Here is a 12,048-nt window from a genome sequence, read left to right as displayed (position 1 = left end):
CCCAACGACACTCCCCTTTTCAATGTTAAACCACCACTTAGATAACAGCACCACAACTCCACAACTACAATCCAATGATTTTATAAACAACCAAAAACTCATTTCAAAGAACCCCATTTAACGAAAAATGACTTACATTTCAACCAAAATTATTACGGTTTTGAACCACCACAACAACAACAACAATCTGATGACGCCACAACGACACTTGAACTATACTTCCCTTTTATGATTTTGAACCAACACAAACATAACAATAATCCGATGATGCCTCAACGACACTCCAACAATGCCCCCTTTTTAGGATTTTAAACCAGCACAACCACAATAAGAATTTGATGACGCCCCAACAATACTTCAACGATACACACCCATTTTTAGATTTCAAACCACCATAACCACAATAATTCATTCGAACCCTTCTCCATTCCACAACACCACAACCAACTTTCAAATTGGAAAAGTTGAATAATTAAGCTAAAGCAAGATGAGAGAGAGAGAGAGAGAGAGAGAGAGAGAGAGAGAGAGAGAGAGAGAGAGAGAGAGAGAAGAAGAAGAAGGGACCTGAGGGGTGGAGCAATTAGAAGCTTAGGCCATCTCCAACCAATCCGGGCGGGAGGCCGAAAATAGCCCGAAATGACACGAAAACCGTCTCTAACCGAAGGCTAGGCCAAATGGATGCATCGAGCTAACCGGTTGGCCCAAACCAGCTAGCCAGCCAGCCCGGGACGGTCCAGAAATTTGAAGCCTAACGGCTACTAGCTAACGTCATGCTGATGTCAACTAGTCGTTGAATTTTTTTTTTCTTACAAAATTAAAAAAAAATTAAAAATTTTAATTTTTTCCTATAACTATCTAAGCCATTAAACAACATTAAATAACATTAAGTAACATTAACAATATTAAACAACATTAAAAAAACATTTAACAACATAAAACTTAAATGCCTACTCCATGCTTCTTTTGGGCCAAAAATGTGTAACAAGATCTTGTTATAGGTACTTGTTTGTGGCACGCGAACGTATCATCCTATTGTGCCTTATGTACTCGTTTAATGAGATATTACCAGTTCTTGGATCGAAAGGTAAATTAGGCCCGTCATATATTTTTGTACGAGCCCTCCTTGACCTATTTGGATCATCTTGGTCATCATCAGATTCTCCATTAATATAGCCATCGCGCTCATCCTCCACAATCATGTTGTGTAATATGATGCACGATATCATGATGGAGTTCAATTTACTTCGACTTCACCCTCTTGCCGGTTCCTTGATGATCTTCCACCGTGTTTGTAGGATATCAAAAGCTCTCTTAACATCTTTCCATTATGCCTCTTGGTGTAAGGTAAACCATCCTTGGGTGTCATCCATAGGGTTTGGAATTGCTTGGACAAGTGTCGCCCACTTTGGGTAGATGCCATCTACCAAGTAATACCCCATATTGTATTGACGGCCGTTGATATAATAGTCAAGTTGAGGTGATTTACTCTCCATTAGGTTATTGAAGAGGGGTGAACGCCCAACATTTTGATATCCAGGGACTCCATATAAAGCATGTCAGATCCATGTGTCAAATGAGGCAACTGCCTTTAATACAATAGTTGACTTTCTCGACCTTCTGCTAAAGCCTCATTGCCATCCGGTGGGACAGTTCTTCCACTGCCAATGCATGCAATCTAATGACCCTATCATGCTCGAAAAGCCACGGTCTTTAGCTTTGCAAATGAGCCGATCCAAATCTTCTTGATTTGGTTCACAGAGGTACTCCTCTTTGTAAAGGTGAACAATTGTGTCATAGAATTCAACAAGAGTATCAAGGCATGTAGACTTAGACATACCATATGTATCATCCATCGCATCAGCTGAGGAGGCATAGGCTAGCATTCAGAGTGCAATAGTAACCTTCCTTATTGACCAAAAATCTGCTAAGTTACTCACTTATCAACACGTGTCACTCGAAATCTCAGACGTAAAATTATTGAGATTCCATATCGACAAGAAATCTGCAAAGTTACTCACTTATCGACACGTGTCACTCGAAATCCTATCCGAAAAATTATTGAGGTAGTTTAATTTAAGTAACCATATTAATTCAATTAAAATAATAAATTATATTTAGCCTATGGCCCCTTGGCCCTTTGGCCCCCTTGGTTGGAGATGGTTTTTTGTCACAGGGCTATTTTGGCCTATGGCTCTTTGGCCCCTCGATTGGAGATGGTAAGAAATATGGTCTAGAACTATTCATTAAAATATTAAATTCTTGGAGGGCTATAGGGCTAAAACGAGCCCTCTGACCCTCATTCGGTTGGAGATGGCCTTACTAGCTACTTCCACGATGTCTCAGATGTTTTTATTTACCTCTCCAAATTTGATTAGTCAAGGCGGAGCAACCAAGGGAATGGATATAAGAATGGATCTAAAAATTGATTTGAGAGTGACGTTGGGTGTCGTTAGAGTGTTGCTGCTTTTTTGGTAGTTTTTTTATTAATGAAGGACATGTTGACCAACAAAACGATGAATAAAGGGCAATATGGACTTTTAACACGAAAATTTGATCAACAGAACAATTGTTTAAAAGCGGGATTAAAAGTGCAACCATTGTCCAAAAAGGAATTATTACTGCTAAAAGCCCTTATAATTTTATGTGATGAGCATTGATCAAACCTTATCACTTCAGCTAGTTTCAATGGATCATTTTCCTATTGTTTGGCCGAAATGAAGTTATCAATCTCAGTGACTCAATATACCCTACAGTAGATCCTCAAATTTATAACAAAGAGTTCGACTTTTTTTTTCCATAAAAGTGTTTCAACTAACCCGTAAAAAAAAAAGGAAGTTTGAAAAAATAACTAAATTTTGGATTTCATATAGAATTATAGTCACCACTTTAATTTTATTATAATTATAACCAAAACTTAATGTACATATAGTAATGTACCTTTAATATCAGGATTTCTCACAACCACCAAAACACAACCTATAATACTACAGATATGAATATAGATGGAGAGAGTTTTCTGAATTCCCACATTACATTTGGCAAATTGGCGCCAATTTGAGAATTAGTGTCACATCTCGGCCTAGGCCCCATCACATCCCGGATTCGACTCCACGCACGATAATGTTCGCTTTGGGCCCCGACCACACCCTCACGGTTTTGTTTCTGGGAACTCACGAGTAACTTCCCAGTGGGTCACCCATCCTGGGATTTCTCCAGCCCAAACTTGCTTAACTTCGGAGTTCCTACAGAACCCGAAGCCAGTGAGCTCCCAAAATAACTCGTGCTAGGTAGAGATAGGAATATACATATAAGGCTTACAGGATCCACTCCCTTGGGTGATGTGGAATGTTACAATTAGTCTATATTAATTTTTGTTTTCATTATTGTATGTAACCTTTAAACTACTTTCAAATGTCTACAACCTGTAACTACACCTTTGAATGTCTGCAACCTTTAAACTAGAATAAAAGCACGAATTAAAAACAAAAACAAAAAATAAAAAACAAAGCCTTCGAGATTAAATTGTTAAGCATCTTGGTACTTCTAATAAAATTCTGAAATTGATATGTGATTGAAAAATGGAAGTGCAGCCAAAGGTAAAAATACGACTATTGTATCCTTTTGGAAAAATCCAGAAGGTTGCAAAAAGTAGTTCAAAAGTTACAGAGAATAATGAAAACAAAAAAGTGATGGAGATTAATTCATCATTTTGAGGTAGTTTAAGGGTTGTGTTTTGGTTATTGTGAGAATCCCTAATATTAAGGGTATGTTAGTACATTTACATTAAGTTTTGGTTAAGTTTACCATAAAATTAAAATGATGGCTTTAATTCTATATAGGATCTAAAGTTTATTTATTTTTTCAAATTTCTCCAAAAAAAATCCAAATTAGATATAATTTTTGGTGACTTTAGATGTGGTTCCTATTTATCAACGTTCTTTAACTAAAACCTTGTTGATTTTCAGTTTTTAATTGAAGTCTTTGAAATTAATGTAATAATGCACTTTTCTATGTAGGTTGTTATAATTTTTTAAATTAAAATTTGATATTTGTATTTATTTATATTAATGAGATTTTAAATAAAATTCATGATTTGTGGGAATGAAAATATTAAAAAAATTATACTTAAATAAAACCCATGAGTTGGAATTACTTATATTAATGACATTTTACATACAAAAAATTGGTAATTTTTATACGGTACATTTTACATACAAAAAGTTAGTACATTTTATACAAAAATGATGATATGTTTTATATTAAAAAAAATGGGTACATTTTATATAAAAGGTACATTTTACATAAAAAAACAATGGGTATTTTGGATTAAAAAAATAAATACGTCTTACATTAAAAAATGAGTACATTTTACATAAATGGGTCTTACAAAAAACAAATCGGTACATTTTACATATAATAAAGTGGTACATTTTTAAAGACAAATGGGTAAATTATTAATAAATTATGGGTACAAATAAAAGGTTAAAAAAATATGAGTACAAATAAAAGTTTGAAAAATATGGACACAACCAGAAATTAATATATGGGTAAAAACTAAAACTGAAAATAAAATTGGTACAATTTAAAAAAAGAGGGGGTTGCAAATTAAAATGGGTACAAACTAAAAATAAAAATATATGATACACAATTTAGCCATAAATATAAATATATCAAATATAACATTTCTAACACTAAATGAATATATTTAAAAATAAAATTTAATTATCTTGACATGTAAACAATTAATTTTAATATTAAAATAATTAATGACGTTTATTAAAACCAAGGGACCTTAATAAAAAATTAAAAAGGTATAAGATTTCAATCAATGGAGTTGAAACAAGAGAGATGTGAACCTAATTTCTCCTATAATTTTTGCATAGTTGTTGCATCTTGAGCCTAGACCTCTATCTCGGAAGAAATCCTAGCCACTCATGCCTTCTCTCTCGCACAGACTTCATCTTGTCGCCAACCCTTTTTTTTCGGTTTTTCTTGCTTTTTGATACGCTTCTCCTCCTTTCTAGTAGCTTAACTTTGTTTTCTCGGCCTTCTTTGTCTTATTTTCGACGTTGTATGCTGAAAAATCGAGCTAAGCGTACTGCGACTTTGCTCAAAGCGAGGGTGTTTCAGATGGCCCCGTAGCCTCATCCCCGTCCCATTTTTTGTTTTGTTTTTGGTTGTACGTGCAGGGGCATGTGATGGTGGCTTAGACCCGTTGGCTCTCTTCTAGTATGGTGATTTTAGTGCCAAAATATGGTTGGGCGTTCTTCCTTATTGCGGGTTCATAATTTTTGTGCTGCGATCCTTCCGTTGAATTCAAAGTGGAGTTAGTTTTCTTAGTGCTGCTATCCTTCTGGCTGCTGGCGAGGTGGTAGCGGTGGCGGCTACAACTCCTTTATGTGTTTGTAGGATAAAGATTAGGGTTTTTCATTTTTATTTTTTATATTTATGCTGAATGGGCTTTTGGCTATCCCCAATTTTTATTGAACTTGCTAGTTGTAACTTGTATTGAGTCTTTTCTTCGAAAAGGCCAAAAAAAAAAAAAAAAAAAGTTAAACCCTCGTCTCTAACTTAATGGAAGCAGAGGTCTTAGGTTTGAATCTTATGGATGACGAATTCGATATCAAATTAGGCTGCCTATTGTGTGGCTTAGCCGAACTCCCCCTCCCCTTAGTGTAAAAATATCGATATACTAAAAAAAATAAAAAATAAAAAATAATGCAAGCAGAAGATCAAGATAAGAAAAGAAATGGATAATTTTGGTCACATTTTTTTTTTATGTTAGTCTGGTGTGTACATCCTTGCCCACCATTTTCTTTTTGTTCATGTATACGTTCAAACTTCAAACTCGACAGCCACCATATTAATAGTTGATTAATTTACTTTTAACTTTTGGCATGGATGATGGAACTTGCCAACTAAATGGGATTTCATGACTGCATAGCATGATTAGTTTTAGTAAAGTAGTAGGGTTTTGTGGATTATAAAAATACGTGAAGTACAGAATATATTATACAATGATGGGGAATTTTCTTGAGCTTGAAAGGAATACATGTGAGGAAAGGGAAGGGAAGAAGAGCCGACGGCACACACCCACATTGCTTTATTAGGAGGCAATGTTTGTTTAGTGTATTAGCTTAATCTTACTTTTGCTCTGTTCTCTACACACACACATTCTCTCTTTATCCCTATCCTTTGATAAATTATTCAAATCTCATCTAACTAGCTTTGGTGTTTCAAGCTTCGTTATTCGTTTTGGTATTTTAGATCTCTATCTCGAGCTCACCACTTTGGCCAAAAGGAGCCACGAGTGCAATCATTGTGCAAATAAACATCCACTAAGAACTCTCTCTCTCTCTCTCTCTCTCTCTCTCTCTCTCTCTCTCTCTCTCTCTCTCTCTCTCTCTCTCTCTCTCTCTCTCTCTCTCTCTCTCTCTCTCTCTCAGTTAAAACGCATGCAGCTAGACACAGGTTTTAACGACTTAAGTGAAGGCTCCACTCAAAATTCCATTCTTTGTAAATTAGATCTTTATGACATGAATATATTGCAACAAGTTTCATGGATTCACACACGAATATTGGCAACCATAATTTTTGTTGAATTATAAGTGTTGAGTTGAAAAGTTTAGAATAAGATGTCTTAAATTGGTGTATCCAATTGTGCAAAATGATGCAAAGTGTAAAGTTCTATTTTGTAAAAGGCCATGAGTGCCATGTGTTGGTTGATCCATGTAATTAGATAGATGAGTGACTAAGATGAAATGTAGTGTATGTGTGGTCCCAAGTTAAGGCCAACAGTTATGTAAGAGCAGGTTGTGTGCTCTCTTTCGAAATATATAGAGAAATAAATCCTCTCTGCAACTTTAGCAAGAGTGAAAAGAAAAAACCATTCAGTTTCCACTTTGTTCATTTTTGTTCTCTATCTAGCTCTCTCTCTCTAGATCTAAACCCAGTGAATTCATCTACACTAACATGGCCTCAGAGCCAGGTTGGATTTAACAATCTGGGCGTAAATCTGTGAAGTTATCGAGCTCAATCGAAGCTCTCTTGAAGCTCCATAAAGTTTGTCGATTCAGATCAAGAACATGTCTGGATCTGGAGGCTCGGAAGTGAGGACTCCAATTTTCTCCAGTGAGAACTACGAGTTCTGGAGAATTAAAATGGCAACAATATTCAAATCTCTTGGGTTATGGAATCTGGTAGAGAAGGGGATTACAACCTCTAATCCGAAGAAGAAGGAAGCTGGAGAAACATCGGAGGATGATGAAGAAATGGTAGTTGTTTTGATGAAAGATGCAAAGGCTTTGGGAATCATTCAGAATGCAGTCTCGGATCAAATCTTCCCACGAATCGCCAATGTCGAGTCAGCTAAGATGACATAGGATTTGTTGTACGGAGAATATCATGGTGGTGATCAGGTACGATATGTGAAATTGCAGAATCTTAGAAGAGAATTTGAATATGCTAGGATGCGAGATGATGAGTCTTTATCTAGCTATCTTACACGGTTGAATGAACTAATTAATCAGATGAGAACATTTGGTGAATCTCTGTCGAATGAGAGACTTGTGGAGAAGGTTCTGATTAGTCTTAGTAAACCTTATGATTCTATCTGTTTGGTTATAGAAAATACAAAGTGTCTAGAGACTGTAGAATTGCAGGAAGTAGTTGCAATCTTAAAGAGTCAAGAACAACGGTTTGATTTGCATACTGTTGATACTACTGGGAAAGCATTCTCATCTTTCTCAGTGAGTCCAAAGGAGCAAAATAGGGGCGAAGGTCAATCTGGTTCATCTCAGTTCCAGAAGAATTGGAATAATAAGGGCAAGAAATGGGGTTCAAAACCCAAGTTTCAGCAGAAATTTCCTGCTAATTCTGCACATAATGCACAGTCAATGGGTCAGACAGTTACAAAACCACAGTGCAGGGTATGCCCTAAGTTTCACTTTGAAGAATGTAGGTATAAAGGGAAACCTAAATGTTATAACTGTGAAAAGTTTGGACACTGGGCTAGAGAGTGCACAGTAGGCAAATCAGTGCAAAAGGCAAACAATGCTAATCAAGTAGAGGTGACAGGGAATCTGTTTTATGCAAATAGCCCAATCACTGAATCAAAAGTGAATGGAGAATGGTATGTTGACAGTGGTTGTAGCAACCATATGACATGGGATTCAAAGTTGTTGATAGACATAAAGACAAATGTGGTTGGCAAAGTTCAAATGCCCACAGGAGAACTCATGAATGTGGCAGGTTTTGGTACACTTGTGATAGACACAAGCAAAGGCAGAAAATATGTCAAAGAAGTAATGTACTTACCTGGTTTAAAGGAAAACTTGTTAAGTGTAGGTCAGATGGATGAACACGGTTACTACCTGGTATTTAGGGAAAAATGTGTAGTATCTTTGATGGTCCTTCATTGGATTGTCTGGTACTCAAAGTTGAAATGAAAAAGAACAGGTGTTATCCTTTGACATTGATACCAAATGATCAGGTTGTACTAAGAGCAAGAATTTCAAAGTCTACTTGGATATGGCATAAGAGACTAGGCCATCTGCATTTTAGAGGTCTTCAACAGCTTAAGAACAAAGAAATGGTGCATGGTCTTCCAGTTTTAGAATAAGTGGATGAAGTTTGTGAAGGTTGTCAGTTTGGGAAACAACATAGAGAGTGGTTTCCAAAGAATCAGGCATGGAGAGCAAGCAAACCTCTAGAGCTGGTGCATGTAGATCTTTGTGGTCCTATGCAAAATGACTCTCTTGCGGGCAACAAATATTTTATGCTTCTTGTAGATGACAGTACAAGAATGATGTGGGTTTATTTTCTGAAATACAAGTTAGATGCATTGATCTGTTTTAGAAAATTCAAATCCATGGTGGAGTTTCAAAGTGGTTTTAAAGTAAAATGTCTAAGAAGTGACAGAGAAGGTGAATTCACATCTTGTGAATTCAACAAAATGTGTGAAGATGCAGGGATTCAAAGACAGTTTTCTATGGCTTATACTCCACAACAGAATGGAGTGGTAGAAAGGAAGAACAGAGTTGTAGTTGAAATGGCAAAAGCTATGCTTCATGACAAAGGACTACCTTACTATTTATGGGCAGAATCTGTACTCACAGCTGTCTATATACTGAATAGGTGTCCTACAAGAGCTCTTGGAGAAGTAACTCCATTTAAAGCATTCAGTGGTCGAAAACCTGGAATTGCACATCTTAGAATCTTTGGTTGTTTGTGTTATGTACACACACCAAGTGAGTTGAGGCAGAAACTAGATGCAAAGAGTGTCAAGGGCATATTTGTAGGTTATGCAACTTGTGAAAAGGGGTACATAGTGTATGATCCCCTTAGTAAAAAGCTTATACTCTCAAGGGATGTAGTGTTTGATGAAAATGCAGCCTGGGAATGGAAGAAAGCTTCTGAGAATTATGTAACTGTGTTGAATCATAATGAGTTATCTGAGATGCCTAAATGTATTTCATCAGGGACAACTCCAGAAGGTAATGACTATGCTTTGTCACCAAGTCTGGTATCTTCTCATGAATCTGTAAGTGATGTGAATAGCAGCATGAGAAAGACTCAAGACTTTGATCACACTCCATTGAGATGGAGGAATCTAGATGATGTTCTAGCATAATGCAATCTTTGCATTATGGAACCTGAGAAGTTTGAAGAGGCAGTTAAAGATGAATCATGGATGAAGGCTATGAAGGATGAATTGTCAATGATCGAGAAGAATGCAACATAGGATCTAGTGAACATACCAAGTGATAAACCTATAATTGGGGTTAAGTGGGTGTTCAAGACCAAGCTTAATCTTGATGGGACAGTGCAGAAGCATAAGGCAAGGTTGGTAGCCAAGGGATATGCTCAGAAACCAGGTGTTGATTACAATAAAACGTTTGCACCTGTTGCTAGACTTGATACAATTTGAACTCTAATTGCCTTGGCAGCTCAGAAAAGTTGGAAATTATACCAACTAGATGTGAAATCTGCTTTTCTGAATGGAGTACTCGAAAAAGAGGTTTATGTAGAACAACCAGATGGGTTTATGATCAAGGGGAGTGAAGACAAGGTGTACAAACTTCATAAAGCTTTGTATGGTCTAAAACAGGCACCAAGGGCCTGGTATAGTGAAATTGATACCTACTTTGCTCACTGTGGGTTTGTGAAAAGTCAAAGTGAAGCTACTCTTTACATCAAAGCAAGGGGAGGAGAAATTATAATTGTTTCAATCTATGTGGATGACATAGTGTATACTGGAAATAGCAATGAGATGTTGAAGGAGTTCAAGGAAGACATTATGATAAAATATGAGATGACAGATTTGGGACTTCTTCACCATTTTCTTGGTATAGGAGTTATTCAAACTCACACAAGCATATTTATCCATCAAAGAAAGTATACTGCTTCCTTGTTAGATAAGTTTGGTTTGAATGAGTGTAAATCTATGTTCACACCTCTTGTTTCATCAGAGAAGCTATGCAAAGATGATGGTAGTGGTTCAGCAAGTGAGGAACAGTATCGAAGAATTGTGGGAAGTTTGTTGTATCTCACAGCTACTCGACCAGATATAATGTACTGCCCTACAAACAAACATTTTGGAACAGCCAAAAGAGTGCTTAGATACATCAAGGGAACATTAGATTATGGTTTATAGTATGTAAAAGGAAAGAATGCAATGCTAATCGGATTCTGTGATAGTGATTGGGGAGGATCTGTTGATAATAGCAAAAACACTTCTGGTTATGCATTTTCTTTTGGCAGTGGAGTGTTCTCGTGGGCCTCTGTGAAGTAGAATTGTGTAGTACTCTCTACTGCAGAAGCAGAGTACGTCAGTGCCTCTGAATCAACTGCTTAAGCCATTTGGCTTAGATTTGTACTTGAAGACTTTGGTGAGATGCAAACTGAAGCAACTCCAGTGCACTGTGACAATACAGCTGCAATTGCAATCACTAAAAATCCAGTTTTTCATCAGAAAACCAAGCACATTGACAGAAGGTATCATTTCATCAAGAATGCACTCCAGGAAGGGATAATTGATTTAGTGTACTGTCCAACAAATGAGCAGGTGGCAGACATATTCACTAAGGCTTTAACAAAGGATCGGTTCAACTATCTCAGGGATATGCTTGGTGTGAAATCAGCTCAAAACTTAAAGGGGAGTGTTGAATTATAAGTGTTGAGCTGAAAAGTTTAGAATAAGATGTCTTAAATTGGTGTATCCACTTGTGCAAAATGATGCAAAGTGTAAAGTTCTATTTTGTAAAAGGCCATGAGTGCCATGTGTTGGTTGATCCATGTAATTAGATAGATGAGTGACTAAGATGAAATGTAGTGTATGTGTGGTCCCAAGTTAAGGCCAACAGTTATGTAAGAGCAGGTTGTGTGCTCTCTTTCGAAATATATAGAGAAAGAGAGATTTGCAACTTTAGCAAGAGTGAAAAGAAAAAACCATTCAGTTTCCACTTTGTTCATTTTTGTTCTCTGTCTAGCTCTCTCTCTCTAGATCTAAACCCAGTGAATTCATCTACACTAACAGTTTTATCCCCAGTTGTCCCTTTTTTTTAAAGAAAAAAACAGAGAAGGTTCAATTAACATCAGATTTCAACAAATCATATTTCAAGTTTCACTTAATATATTATCTTTACAACATAATACCCAAGTCAGAATTGATTGATCGATGAGACATCTAATTGTAACCAAAAGAACCACTGAACATAGTACTCTAAGAAATATTAAAAGTTCACGATGAGAATTAAATGGCCGGGTAATAGTTTCTGATTGAAATGAATTTTCAAAGATTATACATGATGAGAATAGTTGGGTAAAGAATTTTATTTGAGAGAACCTTCAGAGGTCCGTCTTGAATTTTAATTCAACGATCCAAAACTATTTTAGTTCTTCATTTAAATTATACTAGCAAAAAATGAGACAAATCCAAAACTACTAAAAATATGTACTTGCAATAAAAAAAGTAGAATAGCATTGTACTTTAAAGAACACACCAAGAAGATAAGAACAAGGGGACATTAACGTATGTGGTAGGTTTTT

The sequence above is a fragment of the Pyrus communis genome, chromosome 7 (genome assembly GCF_963583255.1).
Source record: "Pyrus communis chromosome 7, drPyrComm1.1, whole genome shotgun sequence".
Lineage (NCBI taxonomy): Eukaryota > Viridiplantae > Streptophyta > Magnoliopsida > Rosales > Rosaceae > Pyrus > Pyrus communis.
This window is presented reverse-complemented; position numbering follows the sequence as displayed.